Consider the following 25,276-nt stretch of genomic DNA (forward strand, 5'->3'; position numbering starts at 1 on the left):
TAAACGGGCAAACGGACGAGACCATTTACTTGCAATGACTGAGATTTTAGCCGAATTCCTTCTCTAAGACCCTCTAATTTGCGATTTACCGCTTCTGTTAAGCTTTCGTTTCCTCGAGAAATCCGCTTAGGAAGTTCGAAATTCGATTCCGTTTCCATTTTATCGTATCCCAGGCATAATAATAGCTTTACATTCGTTATTTCCTTCTTCTTATTTTTTTTTCTATTTTCTGGGAACATTTATCGATTTTTGTTGTCGTGAGCCGGTTCTGTGCGGAAGGGTATGACGCAGATTACTCCGGAGACGGTTAACTCATTAAAAACAATTATTTCGACTGTTTTATCCATAATTTACGTAAACGGTCGCGACACGAAGTCTTCCCAGGGAGGTCACCCATCCTACTCTGCCATCGCGCCAGAACGCTTAACTTCATGGTTATGATTGGGCGAGAGCAGTGCCGCGTGTTGTCCATCGCCGCCCTCCACACGTACTCGAGGGATATAAGAATAAACATCCCACTCAATGTCGGGTGCGATCATACCAGCACTAATGCACCGGATCCCATCAGAACTCCGAAGTTAAGCGTGCTTGGGCGAGAGCAGTACTAGGATGGGTGACCCCTGGGAAGTCCTCGTGTTGCACCCTTTTTCGTGTTTTTCTATTTTTGATTACTTGTTGACAGACGATTTTCGGCTCAAATCATCTGAATCTCGATCGGGACCAGATAAGACATGTGAAATGAAAGTAGCTCGGGCACTGCCGGATTTGGACAAAATTGTAGGCTAATTTGATTGTAAACGGGCAAACGGACGAGACTCATTACTACGCAATGAGCTGACGAGATTTTAGCCGAATTCCTTCTCTAAGACCCTCGCTTCTGTTAAGCTTTCGTTTCCTCGAGAAATCCGCTTAGGAAGTTCGAAATTCGATTCCGGTTCCATTTTATCGTATCCCAGGCATAATAATAGCTTTACATTCGTTATTTCCTTCTTCTTATTTTTTTTCTATTTTTGGGAACATTTATCGATTTTTGTTGTCGTGAGCCGGTTCTGTGCGGAAGGGTATGACGCAGATTACTCCGGAGACGGTTAACTCATTAAAAACAATTATTTCGACTGTTTTATCCATAATTTACGTAAACGGTCGCGACACGAGGTCTTCCCAGGGAGGTCACCCATCCTAGCTCTGCCATCGCGCCAGAACGCTTAACTTCATGGTTATGATTGGGCGAGAGCAGTGCCGCGTGTTGTCCATCGCCGCCCGCTCCACACGTACTCGAGGGATATAAGAATAAACATCCCACTCAATGTCGGGTGCGATCATACCAGCACTAATGCACCGGATCCCATCAGAACTCCGAAGTTAAGCGTGCTTGGGCGAGAGCAGTACTAGGATGGGTGACCCCTGGGAAGTCCTCGTGTTGCACCCTTTTTCGTGTTTTTCTATTTTTGATTACTTGTTGACAGACGATTTTCGGCTCAAATCATCTGAATCTCGATCGGGACCAGATAAGACATGTGAAATGAAAGTAGCTCGGGCACTGCCGGATTTGGACAAAATTGTAGGCTAATTTGATTGTAAACGGACGAGACTCATTACTACGCAATGAGCTGACGAGATTTTAGCCGAATTCCTTCTCTAAGACCCTCTAATTTGCGATTTACCGATTCTATTAAGCTTTCGTTTCCTCGATAAATCCGCTTAGGAAGTTCGAAATTCGATTCCGGTTCCAATCTAATTTTCGTTATTTTCTTCTTCTTTATTTTTTTCTATTTTCTGGGAACATTTATCGATTTTTGTTGTCGTGAGCCGGTTCTGTGCGGAAGGGTATGACGCAGATTACTCCGGAGACGGTTAACTCATTAAAAACAATTATTTCGACTGTTTTATCCATAATTTACGTAAACGGTCGCGACACGAGGTCTTCCCAGGGAGGTCACCCATCCTAGCCTGCCATCGCGCCAGAACGCTTAACTTCATGGTTATGATTGGGCGAGAGCAGTGCCGCGTGTTGTCCATCGCCGCCCGCTCCACACGTACTCGAGGGATATAAGAATAAACATCCCACTCAATGTCGGGTGCGATCATACCAGCACTAATGCACCGGATCCCATCAGAACTCCGAAGTTAAGCGTGCTTGGGCGAGAGCAGTACTAGGATGGGTGACCCCCTGGGAAGTCCTCGTGTTGCACCCTTTTCGTGTTTTTCTATTTTTGATTACTTGTTGACAGACGATTTTCGGCTCAAATCATCTGAATCTCGATCGGGACCAGATAAGACATGTGAAATGAAAGTAGCTCGGGCACTGCCGGATTTGGACAAAATTGTAGGCTAATTTGATTGTAAACGGGCAAACGGACGAGACTCATTACTACGCAATGAGCTGACGAGATTTTAGCCGAATTCCTTCTCTAAGACCCTCTAATTTGCGATTTACCGCTTCTGTTAAGCTTTCGTTTCCTCGAGAAATCCGCTTAGGAAGTTCGAAATTCGATTCCGGTTCCATTTATCGTATCCCAGGCATAATAATAGCTTTACATTCGTTATTTCCTTCTTCTTATTTTTTTTCTATTTTCTGGGAACATTTATCGATTTTTGTTGTCGTGAGCCGGTTCTGTGCGGAAGGGTATGACGCAGATTACTCCGGAGACGGTTAACTCATTAAAAATTATTTCGACTGTTTTATCCATAATTTACGTAAACGGTCGCGACACGAGGTCTTCCCAGGGAGGTCACCCATCCTAGCTCTGCCATCGCGCCAGAACGCTTAACTTCATGGTTATGATTGGGCGAGAGCAGTGCCGCGTGTTGTCCATCGCCGCCCGCTCCACGTACTCGAGGGATATAAGAATAAACATCCCACTCAATGTCGGGTGCGATCATACCAGCACTAATGCACCGGATCCCATCAGAACTCCGAAGTTAAGCGTGCTTGGGCGAGAGCAACTAGGATGGGTGACCCCCTGGGAAGTCCTCGTGTTGCACCCTTTTCGTGTTTTTCTATTTTTGATTACTTGTTGACAGACGATTTTCGGCTCAAATCATCTGAATCTCGATCGGGACCAGATAAGACATGTGAAATGAAAGTAGCTCGGGCACTGCCGGATTTGGACAAAATTGTAGGCTAATTTGATTGTAAACGGGCAAACGGACGAGACTCATTACTACGCAATGAGCTGACGAGATTTTAGCCGAATTCCTTCTCTAAGACCCTCTAATTTGCGATTTACCGCTTTGTTAAGCTTTCGTTTTCGAGAAATCCGCTTAGGAAGTTCGAAATTCGATTCCGGTTCCATTTTATCGTATCCCAGGCATAATAATAGCTTTACATTCGTTATTTCCTTCTTCTTATTTTTTTTCTATTTTCTGGGAACATTTATCGATTTTTGTTGTCGTGAGCCGGTTCTGTGCGGAAGGGTATGACGCAGATTACTCCGGAGACGGTTAACTCATTAAAAACAATTATTTCGACTGTTTTATCCATAATTTACGTAAACGGTCGCGACACGAGGTCTTCCCAGGGAGGTCACCCATCCTAGCTCTGCCATCGCGCCAGAACGCTTAACTTCATGGTTATGATTGGGCAAGAGCAGTGCCGCGTGTTGTCCATCGCCGCCCGCTCCACACGTACTCGAGGGATATAAGAATAAACATCCCACTCAATGTCGGGTGCGATCATACCAGCACTAATGCACCGGATCCCATCAGAACTCCGAAGTTAAGCGTGCTTGGGCGAGAGCAGTACTAGGATGGGTGACCCCCTGGGAAGTCCTCGTGTTGCACCCTTTTCGTGTTTTTCTATTTTTGATTACTTGTTGACAGACGATTTTCGGCTCAAATCATCTGAATCTCGATCGGGACCAGATAAGACATGTGAAATGAAAGTAGCTCGGGCACTGCCGGATTTGGACAAAATTGTAGGCTAATTTGATTGTAAACGGGCAAACGGACGAGACTCATTACTACGCAATGAGCTGACGAGATTTTAGCCGAATTCCTTCTCTAAGACCCTCTAATTTGCGATTTACCGCTTCTGTTAAGCTTTCGTTTCCTCGAGAAATCCGCTTAGGAAGTTCGAAATTCGATTCCGGTTCCATTTTATCGTATCCCAGGCATAATAATAGCTTTACATTCGTTATTTTCTTCTTATTTTTTTTTCTATTTTCTGGGAACATTTATCGATTTTTGTTGTCGTGAGCCGGTTCTGTGCGGAAGGGTATGACGCAGATTACTCCGGAGACGGTTAACTCATTAAAAACAATTATTTCGACTGTTTTATCCATAATTTACGTAAACGGTCGCGACACGAGGTCTTCCCAGGGAGGTCACCCATCCTACTCTGCCATCGCGCCAGAACGCTTAACTTCATGGTTATGATTGGGCGAGAGCAGTGCCGCGTGTTGTCCATCGCCGCCCGCTCCACACGTACTCGAGGGATATAAGAATAAACATCCCACTCAATGTCGGGTGCGATCATACCAGCACTAATGCACCGGATCCCATCAGAACTCCGAAGTTAAGCGTGCTTGGGCGAGAGCAGTACTAGGATGGTGACCCCCTGGGAAGTCCTCGTGTTGCACCCTTTTTGTTTTTCTATTTTTGATTACTTGTTGACAGACGATTTTCGGCTCAAATCATCTGAATCTCGATCGGGACCAGATAAGACATGTGAAATGAAAGTAGCTCGGGCACTGCCGGATTTGGACAAAATTGTAGGCTAATTTGATTGTAAACGGGCAAACGGACGAGACTCATTACTACGCAATGAGCTGACGAGATTTTAGCCGAATTCCTTCTCTAAGACCCTCTAATTTGCGATTTACCGCTTCTGTTAAGCTTTCGTTTCCTCGAGAAATCCGCTTAGGAAGTTCGAAATTCGATTCCGGTTCCATTTTATCGTATCCCAGGCATAATAATAGCTTTACATTCGTTATTTCCTTCTTCTTATTTTTTTTCTATTTTCTGGGAACATTTATCGATTTTTGTTGTCGTGAGCCGGTTCTGTGCGGAAGGGTATGACGCAGATTACTCCGGAGACGGTTAACTCATTAAAAACAATTATTTCGACTGTTTTATCCATAATTTACGTAAACGGTCGCGACACGAGGTCTTCCCAGGGAGGTCACCCATCCTACTCTGCCATCGCGCCAGAACGCTTAACTTCATGGTTATGATTGGGCGAGAGCAGTGCCGCGTGTTGTCCATCGCCGCCCGCTCCACACGTACTCGAGGGATATAAGAATAAACATCCCACTCAATGTCGGGTGCGATCATACCAGCACTAATGCACCGGATCCCATCAGAACTCCGAAGTTAAGCGTGCTTGGGCGAGAGCAGTACTAGGATGGGTGACCCCCTGGGAAGTCCTCGTGTTGCACCCTTTTCGTGTTTTTCTATTTTTGATTACTTGTTGACAGACGATTTTCGGCTCAAATCATCTGAATCTCGATCGGGACCAGATAAGACATGTGAAATGAAAGTAGCTCGGGCACTGCCGGATTTGGACAAAATTGTAGGCTAATTTGATTGTAAACGGGCAAACGGACGAGACTCATTACTACGCAATGAGCTGACGAGATTTTAGCCGAATTCCTTCTCTAAGACCCTCTAATTTGCGATTTACCGCTTCTGTTAAGCTTTCGTTTCCTCGAGAAATCCGCTTAGGAAGTTCGAAATTCGATTCCGGTTCCATTTTATCGTATCCCATAATAATAGCTTTACATTCGTTATTTCCTTCTTCTTATTTTTTTTCTATTTTCTGGGAACATTTATCGATTTTTGTTGTCGTGAGCCGGTTCTGTGCGGAAGGGTATGACGCAGATTACTCCGGAGACGGTTAACTCATTAAAAACAATTATTTCGACTGTTTTATCCATAATTTACGTAAACGGTCGCGACACGAGGTCTTCCCAGGGAGGTCACCCATCCTACTCTGCCATCGCGCCAGAACGCTTAACTTCATGGTTATGATTGGGCGAGAGCAGTGCCGCGTGTTGTCCATCGCCGCCCGCTCCACACGTACTCGAGGGATATAAGAATAAACATCCCACTCAATGTCGGGTGCGATCATACCACTAATGCACCGGATCCCATCAGAACTCCGAAGTTAAGCGTGCTTGGGCGAGAGCAGTACTAGGATGGGTGACCCCCTGGGAAGTCCTCGTGTTGCACCCTTTTTCGTGTTTTTCTATTTTTGATTACTTGTTGACAGACGATTTTCGGCTCAAATCATCTGAATCTCGATCGGGACCAGATAAGACATGTGAAATGAAAGTAGCTCGGGCACTGCCGGATTTGGACAAAATTGTAGGCTAATTTGATTGTAAACGGGCAAACGGACGAGACTCATTACTACGCAATGAGCTGACGAGATTTTAGCCGAATTCCTTCTCTAAGACCCTCTAATTTGCGATTTACCGCTTCTGTTAAGCTTTCGTTTCCTCGAGAAATCCGCTTAGGAAGTTCGAAATTCGATTCCGGTTCCATTTTATCGTATCCCATAATAGCTTTACATTCGTTATTTCCTTCTTCTTATTTTTTTTTATTTTCTGGGAACATTTATCGATTTTTGTTGTCGTGAGCCGGTTCTGTGCGGAAGGGTATGACGCAGATTACTCCGGAGACGGTTAACTCATTAAAAACAATTATTTCGACTGTTTTATCCATAATTTACGTAAACGGTCGCGACACGAGGTCTTCCCAGGGAGGTCACCCATCCTACTCTGCCATCGCGCCAGAACGCTTAACTTCATGGTTATGATTGGGCGAGAGCAGTGCCGCGTGTTGTCCATCGCCGCCCGCTCCACACGTACTCGAGGGATATAAGAATAAACATCCCACTCAATGTCGGGTGCGATCATACCAGCACTAATGCACCGGATCCCATCAGAACTCCGAAGTTAAGCGTGGGCGAGAGCAGTACTAGGATGGGTGACCCCTGGGAAGTCCTCGTGTTGCACCCTTTTCGTGTTTTTCTATTTTTGATTACTTGTTGACAGACGATTTTCGGCTCAAATCATCTGAATCTCGATCGGGACCAGATAAGACATGTGAAATGAAAGTAGCTCGGGCACTGCCGGATTTGGACAAAATTGTAGGCTAATTTGATTGTAAACGGGCAAACGGACGAGACTCATTACTACGCAATGAGCTGACGAGATTTTAGCCGAATTCCTTCTCTAAGACCCTCTAATTTGCGATTTACCGCTTCTGTTAAGCTTTCGTTTCCTCGAGAAATCCGCTTAGGAAGTTCGAAATTCGATTCCGGTTCCATTTTATCGTATCCCAGGCATAATAACTTTACATTCGTTATTTCCTTCTTCTTATTTTTTTTCTATTTTCTGGGAACATTTATCGATTTTTGTTGTCGTGAGCCGGTTCTGTGCGGAAGGGTATGACGCAGATTACTCCGGAGACGGTTAACTCATTAAAAACAATTATTTCGACTGTTTTATCCATAATTTACGTAAACGGTCGCGACACGAGGTCTTCCCAGGGAGGTCACCCATCCTAGCTCTTCCATCGCGCCAGAACGCTTAACTTCATGGTTATGATTGGGCGAGAGCAGTGCCGCGTGTTGTCCATCGCCGCCCGCTCCACACGTACTCGAGGGATATAAGAATAAACATCCCACTCAATGTCGGGTGCGATCATACCAGCACTAATGCACCGGATCCCATCAGAACTCCGAAGTTAAGCGTGCTTGGGCGAGAGCAGTACTAGGATGGGTGACCCCCTGGGAAGTCCTCGTGTTGCACCCTTTTTCGTGTTTTTCTATTTTTGATTACTTGTTGACAGACGATTTTCGGCTCAAATCATCTGAATCTCGATCGGGACCAGATAAGACATGTGAAATGAAAGTAGCTCGGGCACTGCCGGATTTGGACAAAATTGTAGGCTAATTTGATTGTAAACGGGCAAACGGACGAGACTCATTACTACGCAATGAGCTGACGAGATTTTAGCCGAATTCCTTCTCTAAGACCCTCTAATTTGCGATTTACCGCTTCTGTTAAGCTTTCGTTTCCTCGAGAAATCCGCTTAGGAAGTTCGAAATTCGATTCCGGTTCCATTTTATCGTATCCCAGGCATAATAATAGCTTTACATTCGTTATTTCCTTCTTCTTATTTTTTTTTATTTTCTGGGAACATTTATCGATTTTTGTTGTCGTGAGCCGGTTCTGTGCGGAAGGGTATGACGCAGATTACTCCGGAGACGGTTAACTCATTAAAAACAATTATTTCGACTGTTTTATCCATAATTTACGTAAACGGTCGCGACACGAGGTCTTCCCAGGGAGGTCACCCATCCTACTCTGCCATCGCGCCAGAACGCTTAACTTCATGGTTATGATTGGGCGAGAGCAGTGCCGCGTGTTGTCCATCGCCGCCCGCTCCACACGTACTCGAGGGATATAAGAATAAACATCCCACTCAATGTCGGGTGCGATCATACCAGCACTAATGCACCGGATCCCATCAGAACTCCGAAGTTAAGCGTGCTTGGGCGAGAGCAGTACTAGGATGGGTGACCCCCTGGGAAGTCCTCGTGTTGCACCCTTTTCGTGTTTTTCTATTTTTGATTACTTGTTGACAGACGATTTTCGGCTCAAATCATCTGAATCTCGATCGGGACCAGATAAGACATGTGAAATGAAAGTAGCTCGGGCACTGCCGGATTTGGACAAAATTGTAGGCTAATTTGATTGTAAACGGGCAAACGGACGAGACTCATTACTACGCAATGAGCTGACGAGATTTTAGCCGAATTCCTTCTCTAAGACCCTCTAATTTGCGATTTACCGCTTCTGTTAAGCTTTCGTTTCCTCGAGAAATCCGCTTAGGAAGTTCGAAATTCGATTCCGGTTCCATTTTATCGTATCCCAGGCATAATAATAGCTTTACATTCGTTATTTCCTTCTTCTTATTTTTTTTTCTATTTTCTGGGAACATTTATCGATTTTTGTTGTCGTGAGCCGGTTCTGTGCGGAAGGGTATGACGCAGATTACTCCGGAGACGGTTAACTCATTAAAAACAATTATTTCGACTGTTTTATCCATAATTTACGTAAACGGTCGCGACACGAGGTCTTCCCAGGGAGGTCACCCATCCTACTCTGCCATCGCGCCAGAACGCTTAACTTCATGGTTATGATTGGGCGAGAGCAGTGCCGCGTGTTGTCCATCGCCGCCCGCTCCACACGTACTCGAGGGATATAAGAATAAACATCCCACTCAATGTCGGGTGCGATCATACCAGCACTAATGCACCGGATCCCATCAGAACTCCGAAGTTAAGCGTGCTTGGGCGAGAGCAGTACTAGGATGGGTGACCCCTGGGAAGTCCTCGTGTTGCACCCTTTTCGTGTTTTTCTATTTTTGATTACTTGTTGACAGACGATTTTCGGCTCAAATCATCTGAATCTCGATCGGGACCAGATAAGACATGTGAAATGAAAGTAGCTCGGGCACTGCCGGATTTGGACAAAATTGTAGGCTAATTTGATTGTAAACGGGCAAACGGACGAGACTCATTACTACGCAATGAGCTGACGAGATTTTAGCCGAATTCCTTCTCTAAGACCCTCTAATTTGCGATTTACCGCTTCTGTTAAGCTTTCGTTTCCTCGAGAAATCCGCTTAGGAAGTTCGAAATTCGATTCCGGTTCCATTTTATCGTATCCCAGGCATAATAATAGCTTTACATTCGTTATTTCCTTCTTCTTATTTTTTTTTCTATTTTCTGGGAACATTTATCGATTTTTGTTGTCGTGAGCCGGTTCTGTGCGGAAGGACGACAGATTACTCCGGAGACGGTTAACTCATTAAAAACAATTATTTCGACTGTTTTATCCATAATTTACGTAAACGGTCGCGACACGAGGTCTTCCCAGGGAGGTCACCCATCCTACTCTGCCATCGCGCCAGAACGCTTAACTTCATGGTTATGATTGGGCGAGAGCAGTGCCGCGTGTTGTCCATCGCCGCCCGCTCCACACGTACTCGAGGGATATAAGAATAAACATCCCACTCAATGTCGGGTGCGATCATACCAGCACTAATGCACCGGATCCCATCAGAACTCCGAAGTTAAGCGTGCTTGGGCGAGAGCAGTACTAGGATGGCTGACCCCTGGGAAGTCCTCGTGTTGCACCACTTTTCGTGTTTTTCTATTTTTGATTACTTGTTGACAGACGATTTTCGGCTCAAATCATCTGAATCTCGATCGGGACCAGATAAGACATGTGAAATGAAAGTAGCTCGGGCACTGCCGGATTTGGACAAAATTGTAGGCTAATTTGATTGTAAACGGGCAAACGGACGAGACTCATTACTACGCAATGAGCTGACGAGATTTTAGCCGAATTCCTTCTCTAAGACCCTCTAATTTGCGATTTACCGCTTCTGTTAAGCTTTCGTTTCCTCGAGAAATCCGCTTAGGAAGTTCGAAATTCGATTCCGGTTCCATTTTATCGTATCCCAGGCATAATAATAGCTTTACATTCGTTATTTCCTTCTTCTTATTTTTTTTTCTATTTTCTGGGAACATTTATCGATTTTTGTTGTCGTGAGCCGGTTCTGTGCGGAAGGGTATGACGCAGATTACTCCGGAGACGGTTAACTCATTAAAAACAATTATTTCGACTGTTTTATCCATAATTTACGTAAACGGTCGCGACACGAGGTCTTCCCAGGGAGGTCACCCATCCTACTCTGCCATCGCGCCAGAACGCTTAACTTCATGGTTATGATTGGGCGAGAGCAGTGCCGCGTGTTGTCCATCGCCGCCCTCCACACGTACTCGAGGGATATAAGAATAAACATCCCACTCAATGTCGGGTGCGATCATACCAGCACTAATGCACCGGATCCCATCAGAACTCCGAAGTTAAGCGTGCTTTGGCGAGAGCAGTACTAGGATGGGTCGACCCCTGGGAAGTCCTCGTGTTGCACCCTTTTCGTGTTTTTCTATTTTTGATTACTTGTTGACAGACGATTTTCGGCTCAAATCATCTGAATCTCGATCGGGACCAGATAAGACATGTGAAATGAAAGTAGCTCGGGCACTGCCGGATTTGGACAAAATTGTAGGCTAATTTGATTGTAAACGGGCAAACGGACGAGACTCATTACTACGCAATGAGCTGACGAGATTTTAGCCGAATTCCTTCTCTAAGACCCTCTAATTTGCGATTTAGCTTCTGTTAAGCTTTCGTTTCCTCGAGAAATCCGCTTAGGAAGTTCGAAATTCGATTCCGGTTCCATTTTATCGTATCCCAGGCATAATAATAGCTTTACATTCGTTATTTCCTTCTTCTTATTTTTTTTTTATTTTCTGGGAACATTTATCGATTTTTGTTGTCGTGAGCCGGTTCTGTGCGGAAGGGTATGACGCAGATTACTCCGGAGACGGTTAACTCATTAAAACAATTATTTCGACTGTTTTATCCATAATTTACGTAAACGGTCGCGACACGAGGTCTTCCCAGGGAGGTCACCCATCCTACTCTGCCATCGCGCCAGAACGCTTAACTTCATGGTTATGATTGGGAGAGAACAGTGCCGCGTGTTGTCCATCGCCGCCCGCTCCACACGTACTCGAGGGATATAAGAATAAACATCCCACTCAATGTCGGGTGCGATCATACCAGCACTAATGCACCGGATCCCATCAGAACTCCGAAGTTAAGCGTGCTTGGGCGAGAGCAGTACTAGGATGGGTGACCCCCTGGGAAGTCCTCGTGTTGCACCCTTTTCGTGTTTTTTATTTTGATTACTTGTTGACAGACGATTTTCGGCTCAAATCATCTGAATCTCGATCGGGACCAGATAAGACATGTGAAATGAAAGTAGCTCGGGCACTGCCGGATTTGGACAAAATTGTAGGCTAATTTGATTGTAAACGGGCAAACGGACGAGACTCATTACTACGCAATGAGCTGACGAGATTTTAGCCGAATTCCTTCTCTAAGACCCTCTAATTTGCGATTTACCGCTTCTGTTAAGCTTTCGTTTCCTCGAGAAATCCGCTTAGGAAGTTCGAAATTCGATTCCGGTTCCATTTTATCGTATCCAATAATAATAGCTTTACATTCGTTATTTCCTTCTTCTTATTTTTTTTATTTTCTGGGAACATTTATCGATTTTTGTTGTCGTGAGCCGGTTCTGTGCGGAAGGGTATGACGCAGATTACTCCGGAGACGGTTAACTCATTAAAAACAATTATTTCGACTGTTTTATCCATAATTTACGTAAACGGTCGCGACACGAGGTCTTCCCAGGGAGGTCACCCATCCTAGCTCTGCCATCGCGCCAGAACGCTTAACTTCATGGTTATGATTGGGCGAGAGCAGTGCCGCGTGTTGTCCATCGCCGCCCGCTCCACACGTACTCGAGGGATATAAGAATAAACATCCCACTCAATGTCGGGTGCGATCATACCAGCACTAATGCACCGGATCCCATCAGAACTCCGAAGTTAAGCGTGCTTGGGCGAGAGCAGTACTAGGATGGGTGACCCCTGGGAAGTCCTCGTGTTGCACCACTTTTCGTGTTTTTCTATTTTTGATTACTTGTTGACAGACGATTTTCGGCTCAAATCATCTGAATCTCGATCGGGACCAGATAAGACATGTGAAATGAAAGTAGCTCGGGCACTGCCGGATTTGGACAAAATTGTAGGCTAATTTGATTGTAAACGGGCAAACGGACGAGACTCATTACTACGCAATGAGCTGACGAGATTTTAGCCGAATTCCTTCTCTAAGACCCTCTAATTTGCGATTTACCGCTTCTGTTAAGCTTTCGTTTCCTCGAGAAATCCGCTTAGGAAGTTCGAAATTCGATTCCGGTTCCATTTTATCGTATCCCAGGCATAATAATAGCTTTACATTCGTTATTTCCTTCTTCTTATTTTTTTTTTTCTATTTTCTGGGAACATTTATCGATTTTTGTTGTCGTGAGCCGGTTCTGTGCGGAAGGGTATGACGCAGATTACTCCGGAGACGGTTAACTCATTAAAAACAATTATTTCGACTGTTTTATCCATAATTTACGTAAACGGTCGCGACACGAGGTCTTCCCAGGGAGGTCACCCATCCTACTCTGCCATCGCGCCAGAACGCTTAACTTCATGGTTATGATTGGGCAGAGCAGTGCCGCGTGTTGTCCATCGCCGCCCGCTCCACACGTACTCGAGGGATATAAGAATAAACATCCCACTCAATGTCGGGTGCGATCATACCAGCACTAATGCACCGGATCCCATCAGAACTCCGAAGTTAAGCGTGCTTGGGCGAGAGCAGTACTAGGATGGGTGACCCCCTGGGAAGTCCTCGTGTTGCACCCTTTTTCGTGTTTTTCTATTTTTGATTACTTGTTGACAGACGATTTTCGGCTCAAATCATCTGAATCTCGATCGGGACCAGATAAGACATGTGAAATGAAAGTAGCTCGGGCACTGCCGGATTTGGACAAAATTGTAGGCTAATTTGATTGTAAACGGGCAAACGGACGAGACTCATTACTACGCAATGAGCTGACGAGATTTTAGCCGAATTCCTTCTCTAAGACCCTCTAATTTACGATTTACCGCTTCTGTTAAGCTTTCGTTTCCTCGAGAAATCCGCCTAGGAAGTTCGAAATTCGATTCCGATTCCATTTTATCGTATCCCAGGCATAATAATAGCTTTACATTCGTTATTTCCTTCTTCTTATTTTTTTTCTATTTTCTGGGAACATTTATCGATTTTTGTTGTTGTGAGCCGGTTCTGTGCGGAAGGGTATGACGCAGATTACTCTGGAGACGGTGAACTCATTAAAACAATTATTTTTGACTGTTTTATCCATATTTACGTAAACGGTCGCGACACGAGGTCTTCCAAGGGAGGTCACCCATCCTAGCTCTGCCATCGCGCCAGAACGCTTAACTTCATGGTTATGATTGGGCGCGAGCATTGCCGCGTGTTGTCCATCGCCGCCCGCTCCACACGTACTCGAGGGATATAAGAATAAACATCCCACTCAATGTCGGGTGCGATCATACCAGCACTAATGCACCGGATCCCATCAGAACTCCGAAGTTAAGCGTGCTTGGGCGAAAGCGCAGTACTAGGATGTGTGACCCCTGGGAAGTCCTCGTGTTGCACCCCTTTTCGTGTTTTCTATTTTTGATTACTTGTTGACAGACGATTTTCGGCTCAAATCATCTGAATCTCGATCGAGACCATATAAGACATGTGAAATGAAAGTAGCTCGGGAAATGCCGGATTTGGACAAAATTGTAGGCTAATTTGATTGTAAACGGCAAACGGACGAGACTCATTACTACGCAATGAGCTGACGAGATTTTAGCCGAATTCCATCTCTAAGACACTCTAATTTGCGATTTACCGCTTCTGTTAAGCTTTCGTTTCCTCGGAAATCCGCTTAGGAAGTTGAAATTCGATTCCGGTTCCATTTTATCGTATCCCAAACATAATAATTGCTGTACATTGTTATTTCCTTCTTCTTATTTTTTTTTCTATTTTCTGGGAACATTTATCGATTTTTGTTGTTCGTGAGCCGGTTCTGTGCGGAAGGGTATGACGTAGATTACTCCGGAGACGGTTAAGTCATTAAAATAATTATTTCGACTATTTTATCCATAATTTAAGTAAACGGTCGCGACACGAGGTCTTCCCAGGGTGGTCACCCATCCTAGCTCTGCCATCGCGCCAGAACGCTTAACTTCATGGTTATGATTGGGCGAGAGCAGTGCCGCGTGTTGTCCATCGCCGCCCGCTCCAACGTACTCGAGGGGATATAAGAATAAACATTCCCACTCAATGTCGGTGGTGCGATCATACCAGCACTAATGCACCGGAATCCCATTCAGAACTCCGAGTTATGCGTGCTTGGGCGAGAGCGAAGTATTAGGATGGGTGACCCCCCTGGGAAGTCCTCGTGTTACATCCTTTTCGTGTTTTTCTATTTCTGATTACTTGTTGACAGACGAGTTTCGGCTCAAATCATCTGAATCTCGATCGGGACCAGATAAGACATGTGAGAATGAAAGTAGCTCGGGCACTGCCGGATTTGGACAAAATTGCTAGGCTAATTTGATTGTAAACGGGCAAAACGGACGAGACTCATATCTACGCAATGAGTGACGAGATTTTAGCCGAATTCCATTCTCTAAGACCTCCTAATTTGCGATTTACCGCCTTCTGTTTAAGCTTTCGTTTCCTCGGAAATCCGCTTAGGAAGTTCGAAATCGATTCCTGGTTCCATTTTATCGTATCCCAAGCATAATAATAGCTTTACATTCGTTATTTCCTTCTTCTTATTTTTTTTTCTATTTTCTGGGAACATTATCGATTTTTGTTGTCGTGAGCCGGTTCTGTGCGGAAGGGTATGACGCAGATTACTCCGGAGACGGTTAACTCATTAAAAACAATTATTTCGACTGTTTTATCCATAATTTACGTAAACGGTCGCGACACGAGTCTTCCCAGGGAGGTCACCCATCCTAGCTCTGCCATCGCGCCAGAACGCTTAACTTCATGGTTATGATTGGGCGAGAGCAGTGCCGCGTGTTGTCCATCGCCGCCCGCTCCACACGTACCGAGGGATATAAGAATAACATCCCACTCAATGTCGGGTGCGATCATACCAGCACTAATGCACCGGATCCCATCAGAACTCCGAAGTTAAGCGTGCTTGGGCGAGAGCAGTACTAGGATGGGTGACCCCCTGGAAGTCCTCGTGTTGCACCCTTTTCGTGTTTTTTCTATTTCTGATTACTTGTTGACAGTCGGCTCAAAATTCATCTGAATCTCGATCGGGACAGATAAAGACATGTGAAATGAAATTAGCTCAGGGCACTGCCGGATTTGGACAAATTCCTAAGGCTAATTTGATTGTAAACGGGCAAACGGACGAGACTCATTACTACGCAATGAGCTGACGAGATTTTAGCCGAATTCCTTCTCTAAGACCCTCTAATTTGAGATTTTCCCGCTTCTGGTTAAGCTTTCGTTTTCCTCGAGAAATCCGCTTAGGAAGTTCGCAAATTCGATTCCGGTTCCATTTTATCGTATCCGAAGGAATAATAATAGTTTACATTCCGTTATTTCCTTCTTCTTATTTTTTTTCTATTTTCTGGGAAACAGTTATTATCGATTGTTTGTTTGTCGTGAGCCGGGTTCTGTGCGGAAGGGTATGACGGCAGATCTGGATCTGTCCCGGAGACGTCGAACTCCTTTAAAACAATTAGTTCGACTTGTTTAATCTATAATTTACGTAAACGGTAGCGACACGAGGTCCTTCCCAGGGAGGTCACCATCTAGCTCTGCCATCGCGCCAGAACGCTTAACTTCATGGTTATGATTGGGCGAGAGCAGTGCCGCGTGTTGTCCATCGCCGCCCGCTCACACGTACTCGAGGGATATAAGAATAAACATCCCACTCAATGTCAGGGTGCGATCATACCAGCACTAATGCACCGGATCCCATCAGAACTCACGAAGTTAAGCGTGCTTGGGCGAAAGCGCAGTACTAGGATGGGTGACCCCCTGGGAAGTCCTCGTGTTGCACCCCTTTTCGTGTTTTTCTATTTTGATTACTTGTTGACAGACGATTTTCGGCTCAAATCATCTGAATCTCGATCGGGACCAGATAAGACATGTGAATGAAAGTAGCTCGGCACTGCCGGATTTGGACAAAATTGTAGGCTAATTTGATTGTAAACGGGCAAACGGACGAGACTCATTACTACGCAATGAGCTGACGAGATTTTAGCCGAATTCCTTCTCTAAGACCCTCTAATTTGCGATTTACCGCTTCTGTTAAGCTTTCGTTTCTCGAGAAATCCGCTTAGGAAGTTCGAAATTCGATTTCCGGTTCCAATTTTATCGTATCCGAGGCATAATAATAGCTTTACATTCGTTATTTCCTTCTTCTTATTTTTTTTCTATTTTCTGGGAACATTATCGATTTTTGTTGTCGTGAGCCGGTTCTGTGCGGAAGGGTATGACGCAGATTACTCCGGAGACGGTGAACTCATTAAAAACAATTATTTCGACTGTTTTATCCATAATTTACGTAAACGGTCGCGACACGAGGTCTTCCCAGGGAGGTCACCCATCCTAGCTCTGCCATCGCGCCAGAACGCTTAACTTCATGGTTATGATTGGGCGAGAGCAGTGCCGCGTGTTGTCCATCGCCGCCCGCTCCACACGTACTCGAGGGATATAAGAATAACATCCACTCAATGTCGGGTGCGATCATACCAGCACTAATGCACCGGATCCCATCAGAACTCCGAAGTTAAGCGTGCTTGGGCGAAAGCGCAGTACTAGGATGGGTGACCCCCTGGGAAGTCCTCGTGTTGCACCCCTTTTTCGTGTTTTTCTATTTTGATTACTTGGTGCAGACGATTTTCGGCTCAAATCATCTGAATCTCGATCGGACCAGATAAGACATGTGAAATGAAAGTACGCTCGGGCACTGCCGGATTTGGAACAAAATTGTAGGCTAATTTGATTGTAAACGGGCAAACGGACGAGACTCATTACTACGCAATGAGCTGACGAGATTTTAGCCGAATTCCTTCTCTAATACCCTCTAATTTGCGATTTACCGCTTCTGTTAATCTTTCGTTTCCCTCGAGAAATCCGCTTAGGAAGTTCGAAATTCGATTCCGTTCCATTTTATCGTATCCGAGGCATAATAATAGCTTTACATTCGTTATTTCCTTCTCTTTATTTTTTTCTATTTTCTGGGAACATTTATTCGATTTTTGTGTCGTGAGCCGGTTCTAGTGCGGAAGGGCGTATGACGCAGATTACTCCGGAGACGGTGTAACTCATTAAAAACATTATTCGACTGTTTTATCCATAATTTACGTAAAAGGTCGCGACACGAGGTCTTCCCAGGGAGGTCACCCCTCCTAGCTCTGCCATCGCGCCAGAACGCTTAACTTCATGGTTATTATTTGGGCTGAGAGCAGTGCCGAGTCGGTTGTCCATCGCCGCCCGCTCCACACGTACCGAGGGATATAAGAATAAACATCCCACTCAATGTCGGTGTGCGATCATACAGCACTAATGCATCGGATCCCATCAGAACTCCGAAGTTAAGCGTGCTTGGGCGAAAGCGCAGTACTAGGATGGGTGACCCCTGGGAAGTCCTCGTGTTGCACCCCTTTTCGTGTTTTTCTTTAATTTTGATTACTTGTTGACAGGACGATTTTCGGCTCAAATCATCTGAATCTCGATCGGACCCAGATAAAAATGTGAAATGAAAGCTTTAGCTCGGGCACTGCCGGATTTGGACAAAATTGTAGGCTATTTGATTGTAAACGGAGCAAACGGACGAGACTCATTACTACGCAATGAGCTGACGAGATTTTATCCGAATTCCTTCTCTAAGACCCTCTAATTGCGATTTATACCGCTTCTGTTAAGCTTTCGTTTCCTCGAGAAATCCGCTTAGGAAGTTTCGAAATTCGATTCCGGTTCCATTTTATCGTATCCCAGGCATAATAATAGCTTTACATTCGTTATTTCCTTCTTCTTATTTTTTTTTCTATTTTCTGGGAACATTTATCGATTTTTGTTGTCGTGAGCCGGTTCTGTGTCGGAAGGGTATGACGCAGATTACTCCGGAGACGGTTAACTCATTAAAACAATTATTTCGACTATTTTATCCATAATTTACGTAAACGGTCGCGACACGAGGTCTTCCCAGGGAGGTCACCCATCCTAAGCTCTGCCATCGCGCCAGAACGCTTAACTTCATGGTTATGATTGGGCGAGAGCAGTGCCGCGTGTTGTCCATCGCCGCCCGCTCCACACGTACTCGAGGGATATAAGAATAAACATCCCACTCAATGTCGGGTGCGATCATACCACACTAATGCCACCGGATCCCATCAGAACTCCGAAGTAAGCGTGCTGGGCGAAGAGCAGTACTAGGATGGTGACCCCCTGGAAGTCCTCGTGTTGCACCCCTTTTCGGTGTTTTTCTATTTCTGATTACTTGTTGACAGACGAGTTTTCGCTGCTCAAATCATCTGAATCTCGATCGAGACCAGATAAGACATGTGAAATGAAAAGTTAGCTCGGGCACTGCCGGATATTGGACAAAATTGTAGGCTAATTTGATTGTAAACGGGCAAACGGACGAGACTCATTACTACGAATGAGCTGACGAGATTTTAGCCGAATTCCTTCTCTAAGACCCTTTAATTGCGATATTACCGCTTCTGTTAAGCTTCGTTTCCTCGAGAAATACGCCTTAGGACGTTCGACAACTTCGATTCCGGTTCCCTTTTATCGGTATCCCAAGCATAATAATAGCTTTACATTCGTATTTTCCTTCTTCTTATTTTTTTTCTATTTTCTGGGAACATTTATCGATTTTTGTTGTCGTGAGCCGGTTCTGTGTGGAAGGGTATGACGCAGATTACTCCGGAGACGGTTAACTCATTAAAAACAATTATTTCGACTGTTTTATCCATAATTTACGTAAACGGCGACACGAGGTCTTCCCAGGGAGGTCACCCATCCTAGCTCTGCCATCGCGCCAGAACGCTTAACTTCATGGTTATGATTGGGCGAGAGCAGTGCCGCGTGTTGTCCATCGCCGCCCGCTCCACACGTACTCGAGGGATATAAGAATAAACATCCCACTCAATGTCGGGTGCGATCATACCAGCACTAATGCACCGGATCCCATCAGAACTCCGAAGTTAAGCGTGCTTGGGCGAGAGCAGTACTAGGATGGGTGACCCCTGGGAAGTCCTCGTGTTGCACCCTTTTTCGTGTTTTTCTATTTTTGATTACTTGTTGACAGACGATTTTCGGCTCAAATCATCTGAATCTCGATCGGGACCAGATAAGACATGTGAAATGAAAGTAGCTCGGGCACTGCCGGATTTGGACAAAATTGTAGGCTAATTTGATTGTAAACGGCAAACGAACGAGACTCATTACTACGCAATGAGCTGACGAGATTTTAAGCCGAATTCCTTCTCTAAGACCCTCTAATTTGCGATTTACCGCTTCTGTTAAGCTTTCGTTTCCTCGAGAAATCCGCCTTAGAAGTTCGAAATTCGATTCCGGTTCCATTTTATCGTATCCCAAGGCATAATAATAGCTTACATTCGTTATTTCCTTCTCTTATTTTTTTCTATTTCTGGGAACATTTATCGATTTTTGTTGTCGTGAGCCGGTTTCTGTGCGGAAGGGTATGACGCAGATTACTCCGGAGACGGTTAACTCATTAAAACAATTATTTCGACTTGTTTTATCCATAAGTTACGTAAACGGTCAGCGACACGAGGTCTTCCCCAGGGAGGTCACCCATCCTAGCTCTGCCATCGCGCCAGAAACGCTTAACTTCATGGTTATGATTGGGCGAGAGCAGTGCCGCGTGTTGTCCATCGCCGCCCGCTCCACACGTACTCGAGGGATATAAGAATAAACATCCCACTCAATGTCGGGTGCGATCATACCAGCACTAATGCACCGGATCCCATCAGAACTCCGAAGTTAAGCGTGCTTGGGCGAGCAGTACTAGGATGGTGACCCCTGGGAAGTCCTCGTGTTGCACCCTTTTTCGTGTTTTTCTATTTTTGATTACTTGTTGACAGACGATTTTCGGCTCAAATCATCTGAATCTCGATCGGGACCAGATAAGACATGTGAAATGAAAGTAGCTCGGGCACTGCCGGATTTGGACAAAATTGTAGGCTAATTTGATTGTAAACGGGCAAACGGACGAGACTCATTACTACGCAATGAGCTGACGAGATTTTAGCCGAATTCCTTCTCTAAGACCCTCTAATTTGCGATTTACCGCTTCTGTTAAGCTTTCGTTTCCTCGAGAAATCCGCTTAGGAAGTTCGAAATTCGATTCCGGTTCCATTTTATCGTATCCCAGGCATAATAATAGCTTTACATTCGTTATTTCCTTCTTCTTATTTTTTTTTTTTCTGGGAACATTTATCGATTTTTGTTGTCGTGAGCCGGTTCTGTGCGGAAAGGTATGACGCAGATTACTCCGGAGACGGTTAACTCATTAAAACAATTATTTCGACTGTTTTATCCATAATTTACGTAAACGGTCGCGACACGAGGTCTTCCCAGGGAGGTCACCCATCCTAGCTCTGCCATCGCGCCAGAACGCTTAACTTCATGGTTATGATTGGGCGAGAGCAGTGCCGCGTGTTGTCCATCGCCGCCCGCTCCACACGTACTCGAGGGATATAAGAATAAACATCCCACTCAATGTCGGGTGCGATCATACCAGCACTAATGCACCGGATCCCATCAGAACTCCGAAGTTAAGCGTGCTTGGGCGAGAGCAGTACTAGGATGGCTGACCCCTGGGAAGTCCTCGTGTTGCACCACTTTTCGTGTTTTTCTATTTTTGATTACTTGTTGACAGACGATTTTCGGCTCAAATCATCTGAATCTCGATCGGGACCAGATAAGACATGTGAAATGAAAGTAGCTCGGGCACTGCCGGATTTGGACAAAATTGTAGGCTAATTTGATTGTAAACGGGCAAACGGACGAGACTCATTACTACGCAATGAGCTGACGAGATTTTAGCCGAATTCCTTCTCTAAGACCCTCTAATTTGCGATTTACCGCTTCTGTTAAGCTTTCGTTTCCTCGAGAAATCCGCTTAGGAAGTTCGAAATTCGATTCCGGTTCCATTTTATCGTATCCCAGGCATAATAATAGCTTTACATTCGTTATTTCCTTCTTCTTATTTTTTTTTTTATTTCTGGGAACATTTATCGATTTTTGTTGTCGTGAGCCGGTTCTGTGCGGAAGGGTATGACGCAGATTACTCCGGAGACGGTTAACTCATTAAAAACAATTATTTCGACTGTTTTATCCATAATTTACGTAAACGGTCGCGACACGAGGTCTTCCCAGGGAGGTCACCCATCCTAGCTCTGCCATCGCGCCAGAACGCTTAACTTCATGGTTATGATTGGGCGAGAGCAGTGCCGCGTGTTGTCCATCGCCGCCCGCTCCACACGTACTCGAGGGATATAAGAATAAACATCCCACTCAATGTCGGGTGCGATCATACCAGCACTAATGCACCGGATCCCATCAGAACTCCGAAGTTAAGCGTGCTTGGGCGAGAGCAGTACTAGGATGGGTGACCCCCTGGGAAGTCCTCGTGTTGCACCCTTTTCGTGTTTTTCTATTTTTGATTACTTGTTGACAGACGATTTTCGGCTCAAATCATCTGAATCTCGATCGGGACCAGATAAACATGTGAAATGAAAGTAGCTCGGGCACTGCCGGATTTGGACAAAATTGTAGGCTAATTTGATTGTAAACGGGCAAACGGACGAGACTCATTACTACGCAATGAGCTGACGAGATTTTAGCCGAATTCCTTCTCTAAGACCCTCTAATTTGCGATTTACCGCTTCTGTTAAGCTTTCGTTTCCTCGAGAAATCCGCTTAGGAAGTTCGAAATTCGATTCCGGTTCCATTTTATCGTATCCCAGGCATAATAATAGCTTTACATTCGTTATTTCCTTCTTCTTATTTTTTTTTCTATTTTCTGGGAACATTTATCGATTTTTGTTGTCGTGAGCCGGTTCTGTGCGGAAGGGTATGACGCAGATTACTCCGGAGACGGTTAACTCATTAAAAACAATTATTTCGACTGTTTTATCCATAATTTACGTAAACGGTCGCGACACGAGGTCTTCCCAGGGAGGTCACCCATCCTAGCTCTGCCATCGCGCCAGAACGCTTAACTTCATGGTTATGATTGGGCGAGAGCAGTGCCGCGTGTTGTCCATCGCCGCCCGCTCCACACGTACTCGAGGGATATAAGAATAAACATCCCACTCAATGTCGGGTGCGATCATACCAGCACTAATGCACCGGATCCCATCAGAACTCCGAAGTTAAGCGTGCTTGGGCATAGCAGTACTAGGATGGGTTACCCCCTGGGAAGTCCTCGTGTTGCACCCTTTTCGTGTTTTTCTATTTTCTACAGACGATCGAATCTCGATCGGGACCAGATAAGACATGTGAAATGAAAGTAGCTCGGGCACTGCCGGATTTGGACAAAATTGTAGGCTAATTTGATTGTAAACGGGCAAACGGACGAGACTCATTACTACGCAATGAGCTGACGAGATTTTAGCCGAATTCCTTCTCTAAGACCCTCTAATTTGCGATTTACCGCTTCTGTTAAGCTTTCGTTTCCTCGAGAAATCCGCTTAGGAAGTTCGAAATTCGATTCCGGTTCCATTTTATCGTATCCCAATAATAATAGCTTTACATTCGTTATTTCCTTCTTCTTATTTTTTTTTATTTTCTGGGAACATTTATCGATTTTTGTTGTCGTGAGCCGGTTCTGTGCGGAAGGGTATGACGCAGATTACTCCGGAGACGGTTAACTCATTAAAAACAATTATTTCGACTGTTTTATCCATAATTTACGTAAACGGTCGCGACACGAGGTCTTCCCAGGGAGGTCACCCATCCTCTGCCATCGCGCCAGAACGCTTAACTTCATGGTTATGATTGGGCGAGAGCAGTGCCGCGTGTTGTCCATCGCCGCCCGCTCCACACGTACTCGAGGGATAGAATAAACATCCCACTCAATGTCGGGTGCGATCATACCAGCACTAATGCACCGGATCCCATCGAACTCCGAAGTTAAGCGTGCTTGGAGAGCAGTACTAGGATGGGTGACCCCTGGGAAGTCCTCGTGTTGCACCCTTTTCGTGTTTTTCTATTTTTGATTACTTGTTGACAGACGATTTTCGGCTCAAATCATCTGAATCTCGATCGGGACCAGATAAGACATGTGAAATGAAAGTAGCTCGGGCACTGCCGGATTTGGACAAAATTGTAGGCTAATTTGATTGTAAACGGGCAAACGGACGAGACTCATTACTACGCAATGAGCTGACGAGATTTTAGCCGAATTCCTTCTCTAAGACCCTCTAATTTGCGATTTACCGCTTCTGTTAAGCTTTCGTTTCCTCGAGAAATCCGCTTAGGAAGTTCGAAATTCGATTCCGGTTCCATTTTATCGTATCCAGGCATAATAATAGCTTTACATTCGTTATTTCCTTCTTCTTATTTTTTTCTATTTTCTGGGAACATTTATCGATTTTTGTTGTCGTGAGCCGGTTCTGTGCGGAAGGGTATGACGCAGATTACTCCGGAGACGGTTAACTCATTAAAAACAATTATTTCGACTGTTTTATCCATAATTTACGTAAACGGTCGCGACACGAGGTCTTCCCAGGGAGGTCACCCATCCTACTCTGCCATCGCGCCAGAACGCTTAACTTCATGGTTATGATTGGGCGAGAGCAGTGCCGCGTGTTGTCCATCGCCGCCCGCTCCACACGTACTCGAGGGATATAAGAATAAACATCCCACTCAATGTCGGGTGCGATCATACCAGCACTAATGCACCGGATCCCATCAGAACTCCGAAGTTAAGCGTGCTTGGGCGAAGCACTAGGATGGGTGACCCCCTGGGAAGTCCTCGTGTTGCACCCTTTTCGTGTTTTTATTTTTGATTACTTGTTGACAGACGATTTTCGGCTCAAATCATCTGAATCTCGATCGGGACCAGATAAGACATGTGAAATGAAAGTAGCTCGGGCACTGCCGGATTTGGACAAAATTGTAGGCTAATTTGATTGTAAACGGGCAAACGGACGAGACTCATTACTACGCAATGAGCTGACGAGATTTTAGCCGAATTCCTTCTCTAAGACCCTCTAATTTGCGATTTACCGCTTCTGTTAAGCTTTCGTTTCCTCGAGAAATCCGCTTAGGAAGTTCGAAATTCGATTCCGGTTCCATTTTATCGTATCCCAGGCATAATAATAGCTTTACATTCGTTATTTCCTTCTTCTTATTTTTTTTCTATTTTCTGGGAACATTTATCGATTTTTGTTGTCGTGAGCCGGTTCTGTGGGAAGGGTATGACGCAGATTACTCCGGAGACGGTTAACTCATTAAAAACAATTATTTCGACTGTTTTATCCATAATTTACGTAAACGGTCGCGACACGAGGTCTTCCCAGGGAGGTCACCCATCCTAGCTCTGCCATCGCGCCAGAACGCTTAACTTCATGGTTATGATTGGGCGAGAGCAGTGCCGCGTGTTGTCCATCGCCGCCCGCTCCACACGTACTCGAGGGATATAAGAATAAACATCCCACTCAATGTCGGGTGCGATCATACCAGCACTAATGCACCGGATCCCATCAGAACTCCGA

The 25,276-nt window shown here is 45.1% G+C and overlaps 27 non-coding genes and 4 pseudogenes across 27 annotated transcripts; all 31 read left to right on the forward strand.

Annotated features, from left to right (window-relative positions):
- Positions 1-527: 527 nt before the first annotated feature.
- On the forward strand, positions 528-645 carry LOC142535965 (5S ribosomal RNA). Its single transcript, XR_012817903.1, has one exon. It is a non-coding gene; the product is annotated as a 5S ribosomal RNA (ribosomal RNA).
- A 666-nt stretch (positions 646-1,311) lies between these two features.
- LOC142535967 (5S ribosomal RNA) lies at positions 1,312-1,429 on the forward strand. Its single transcript, XR_012817904.1, has one exon. It is a non-coding gene; the product is annotated as a 5S ribosomal RNA (ribosomal RNA).
- A 647-nt stretch (positions 1,430-2,076) lies between these two features.
- On the forward strand, positions 2,077-2,195 carry LOC142535961 (5S ribosomal RNA). Its single transcript, XR_012817899.1, has one exon. It is a non-coding gene; the product is annotated as a 5S ribosomal RNA (ribosomal RNA).
- Positions 2,196-2,871: 676 nt separating this feature from the next.
- On the forward strand, positions 2,872-2,988 carry LOC142535977 (5S ribosomal RNA). Its single transcript, XR_012817914.1, has one exon. It is a non-coding gene; the product is annotated as a 5S ribosomal RNA (ribosomal RNA).
- A 679-nt stretch (positions 2,989-3,667) lies between these two features.
- Positions 3,668-3,786, forward strand: LOC142535973 (5S ribosomal RNA). Its single transcript, XR_012817910.1, has one exon. It is a non-coding gene; the product is annotated as a 5S ribosomal RNA (ribosomal RNA).
- A 679-nt stretch (positions 3,787-4,465) lies between these two features.
- LOC142535971 (5S ribosomal RNA) lies at positions 4,466-4,583 on the forward strand. The gene has a single exon (XR_012817908.1). It is a non-coding gene; the product is annotated as a 5S ribosomal RNA (ribosomal RNA).
- Positions 4,584-5,262: 679 nt separating this feature from the next.
- LOC142535984 (5S ribosomal RNA) lies at positions 5,263-5,381 on the forward strand. Its single transcript, XR_012817921.1, has one exon. It is a non-coding gene; the product is annotated as a 5S ribosomal RNA (ribosomal RNA).
- A 677-nt stretch (positions 5,382-6,058) lies between these two features.
- Positions 6,059-6,174, forward strand: LOC142535980 (5S ribosomal RNA). The gene has a single exon (XR_012817917.1). It is a non-coding gene; the product is annotated as a 5S ribosomal RNA (ribosomal RNA).
- A 674-nt stretch (positions 6,175-6,848) lies between these two features.
- On the forward strand, positions 6,849-6,962 carry LOC142535986 (5S ribosomal RNA). The gene has a single exon (XR_012817923.1). It is a non-coding gene; the product is annotated as a 5S ribosomal RNA (ribosomal RNA).
- A 679-nt stretch (positions 6,963-7,641) lies between these two features.
- LOC142535991 (5S ribosomal RNA) lies at positions 7,642-7,760 on the forward strand. The gene has a single exon (XR_012817924.1). It is a non-coding gene; the product is annotated as a 5S ribosomal RNA (ribosomal RNA).
- Positions 7,761-8,441: 681 nt separating this feature from the next.
- On the forward strand, positions 8,442-8,560 carry LOC142535992 (5S ribosomal RNA). The gene has a single exon (XR_012817925.1). It is a non-coding gene; the product is annotated as a 5S ribosomal RNA (ribosomal RNA).
- Positions 8,561-9,242: 682 nt separating this feature from the next.
- On the forward strand, positions 9,243-9,360 carry LOC142535968 (5S ribosomal RNA). Its single transcript, XR_012817905.1, has one exon. It is a non-coding gene; the product is annotated as a 5S ribosomal RNA (ribosomal RNA).
- Positions 9,361-10,038: 678 nt separating this feature from the next.
- Positions 10,039-10,156, forward strand: LOC142535975 (5S ribosomal RNA). Its single transcript, XR_012817912.1, has one exon. It is a non-coding gene; the product is annotated as a 5S ribosomal RNA (ribosomal RNA).
- Positions 10,157-10,837: 681 nt separating this feature from the next.
- LOC142535979 (5S ribosomal RNA) lies at positions 10,838-10,956 on the forward strand. Its single transcript, XR_012817916.1, has one exon. It is a non-coding gene; the product is annotated as a 5S ribosomal RNA (ribosomal RNA).
- A 678-nt stretch (positions 10,957-11,634) lies between these two features.
- LOC142535962 (5S ribosomal RNA) lies at positions 11,635-11,753 on the forward strand. Its single transcript, XR_012817900.1, has one exon. It is a non-coding gene; the product is annotated as a 5S ribosomal RNA (ribosomal RNA).
- Positions 11,754-12,427: 674 nt separating this feature from the next.
- LOC142535972 (5S ribosomal RNA) lies at positions 12,428-12,545 on the forward strand. The gene has a single exon (XR_012817909.1). It is a non-coding gene; the product is annotated as a 5S ribosomal RNA (ribosomal RNA).
- Positions 12,546-13,229: 684 nt separating this feature from the next.
- On the forward strand, positions 13,230-13,348 carry LOC142535963 (5S ribosomal RNA). Its single transcript, XR_012817901.1, has one exon. It is a non-coding gene; the product is annotated as a 5S ribosomal RNA (ribosomal RNA).
- Positions 13,349-14,030: 682 nt separating this feature from the next.
- Positions 14,031-14,150, forward strand: LOC142535981 (5S ribosomal RNA). Its single transcript, XR_012817918.1, has one exon. It is a non-coding gene; the product is annotated as a 5S ribosomal RNA (ribosomal RNA).
- Positions 14,151-14,832: 682 nt separating this feature from the next.
- LOC142535990 (5S ribosomal RNA) lies at positions 14,833-14,955 on the forward strand (annotated as a pseudogene).
- A 683-nt stretch (positions 14,956-15,638) lies between these two features.
- LOC142535970 (5S ribosomal RNA) lies at positions 15,639-15,756 on the forward strand. The gene has a single exon (XR_012817907.1). It is a non-coding gene; the product is annotated as a 5S ribosomal RNA (ribosomal RNA).
- A 700-nt stretch (positions 15,757-16,456) lies between these two features.
- Positions 16,457-16,578, forward strand: LOC142535985 (5S ribosomal RNA). The gene has a single exon (XR_012817922.1). It is a non-coding gene; the product is annotated as a 5S ribosomal RNA (ribosomal RNA).
- Positions 16,579-17,256: 678 nt separating this feature from the next.
- LOC142535974 (5S ribosomal RNA) lies at positions 17,257-17,377 on the forward strand. The gene has a single exon (XR_012817911.1). It is a non-coding gene; the product is annotated as a 5S ribosomal RNA (ribosomal RNA).
- Positions 17,378-18,065: 688 nt separating this feature from the next.
- LOC142535988 (5S ribosomal RNA) lies at positions 18,066-18,184 on the forward strand (annotated as a pseudogene).
- Positions 18,185-18,876: 692 nt separating this feature from the next.
- LOC142535989 (5S ribosomal RNA) lies at positions 18,877-18,992 on the forward strand (annotated as a pseudogene).
- Positions 18,993-19,681: 689 nt separating this feature from the next.
- On the forward strand, positions 19,682-19,799 carry LOC142535969 (5S ribosomal RNA). The gene has a single exon (XR_012817906.1). It is a non-coding gene; the product is annotated as a 5S ribosomal RNA (ribosomal RNA).
- A 684-nt stretch (positions 19,800-20,483) lies between these two features.
- Positions 20,484-20,598, forward strand: LOC142535982 (5S ribosomal RNA). The gene has a single exon (XR_012817919.1). It is a non-coding gene; the product is annotated as a 5S ribosomal RNA (ribosomal RNA).
- A 679-nt stretch (positions 20,599-21,277) lies between these two features.
- On the forward strand, positions 21,278-21,395 carry LOC142535976 (5S ribosomal RNA). The gene has a single exon (XR_012817913.1). It is a non-coding gene; the product is annotated as a 5S ribosomal RNA (ribosomal RNA).
- Positions 21,396-22,078: 683 nt separating this feature from the next.
- On the forward strand, positions 22,079-22,197 carry LOC142535964 (5S ribosomal RNA). Its single transcript, XR_012817902.1, has one exon. It is a non-coding gene; the product is annotated as a 5S ribosomal RNA (ribosomal RNA).
- A 682-nt stretch (positions 22,198-22,879) lies between these two features.
- Positions 22,880-22,997, forward strand: LOC142535978 (5S ribosomal RNA). The gene has a single exon (XR_012817915.1). It is a non-coding gene; the product is annotated as a 5S ribosomal RNA (ribosomal RNA).
- A 643-nt stretch (positions 22,998-23,640) lies between these two features.
- LOC142535987 (5S ribosomal RNA) lies at positions 23,641-23,754 on the forward strand (annotated as a pseudogene).
- A 679-nt stretch (positions 23,755-24,433) lies between these two features.
- LOC142535983 (5S ribosomal RNA) lies at positions 24,434-24,548 on the forward strand. Its single transcript, XR_012817920.1, has one exon. It is a non-coding gene; the product is annotated as a 5S ribosomal RNA (ribosomal RNA).
- Positions 24,549-25,276: the final 728 nt, after the last annotated feature.

This window comes from Primulina tabacum, unplaced genomic scaffold (assembly GCF_025594145.1).
Source record: "Primulina tabacum isolate GXHZ01 unplaced genomic scaffold, ASM2559414v2 Contig1182, whole genome shotgun sequence".
Classification (NCBI taxonomy): domain Eukaryota; kingdom Viridiplantae; phylum Streptophyta; class Magnoliopsida; order Lamiales; family Gesneriaceae; genus Primulina; species Primulina tabacum.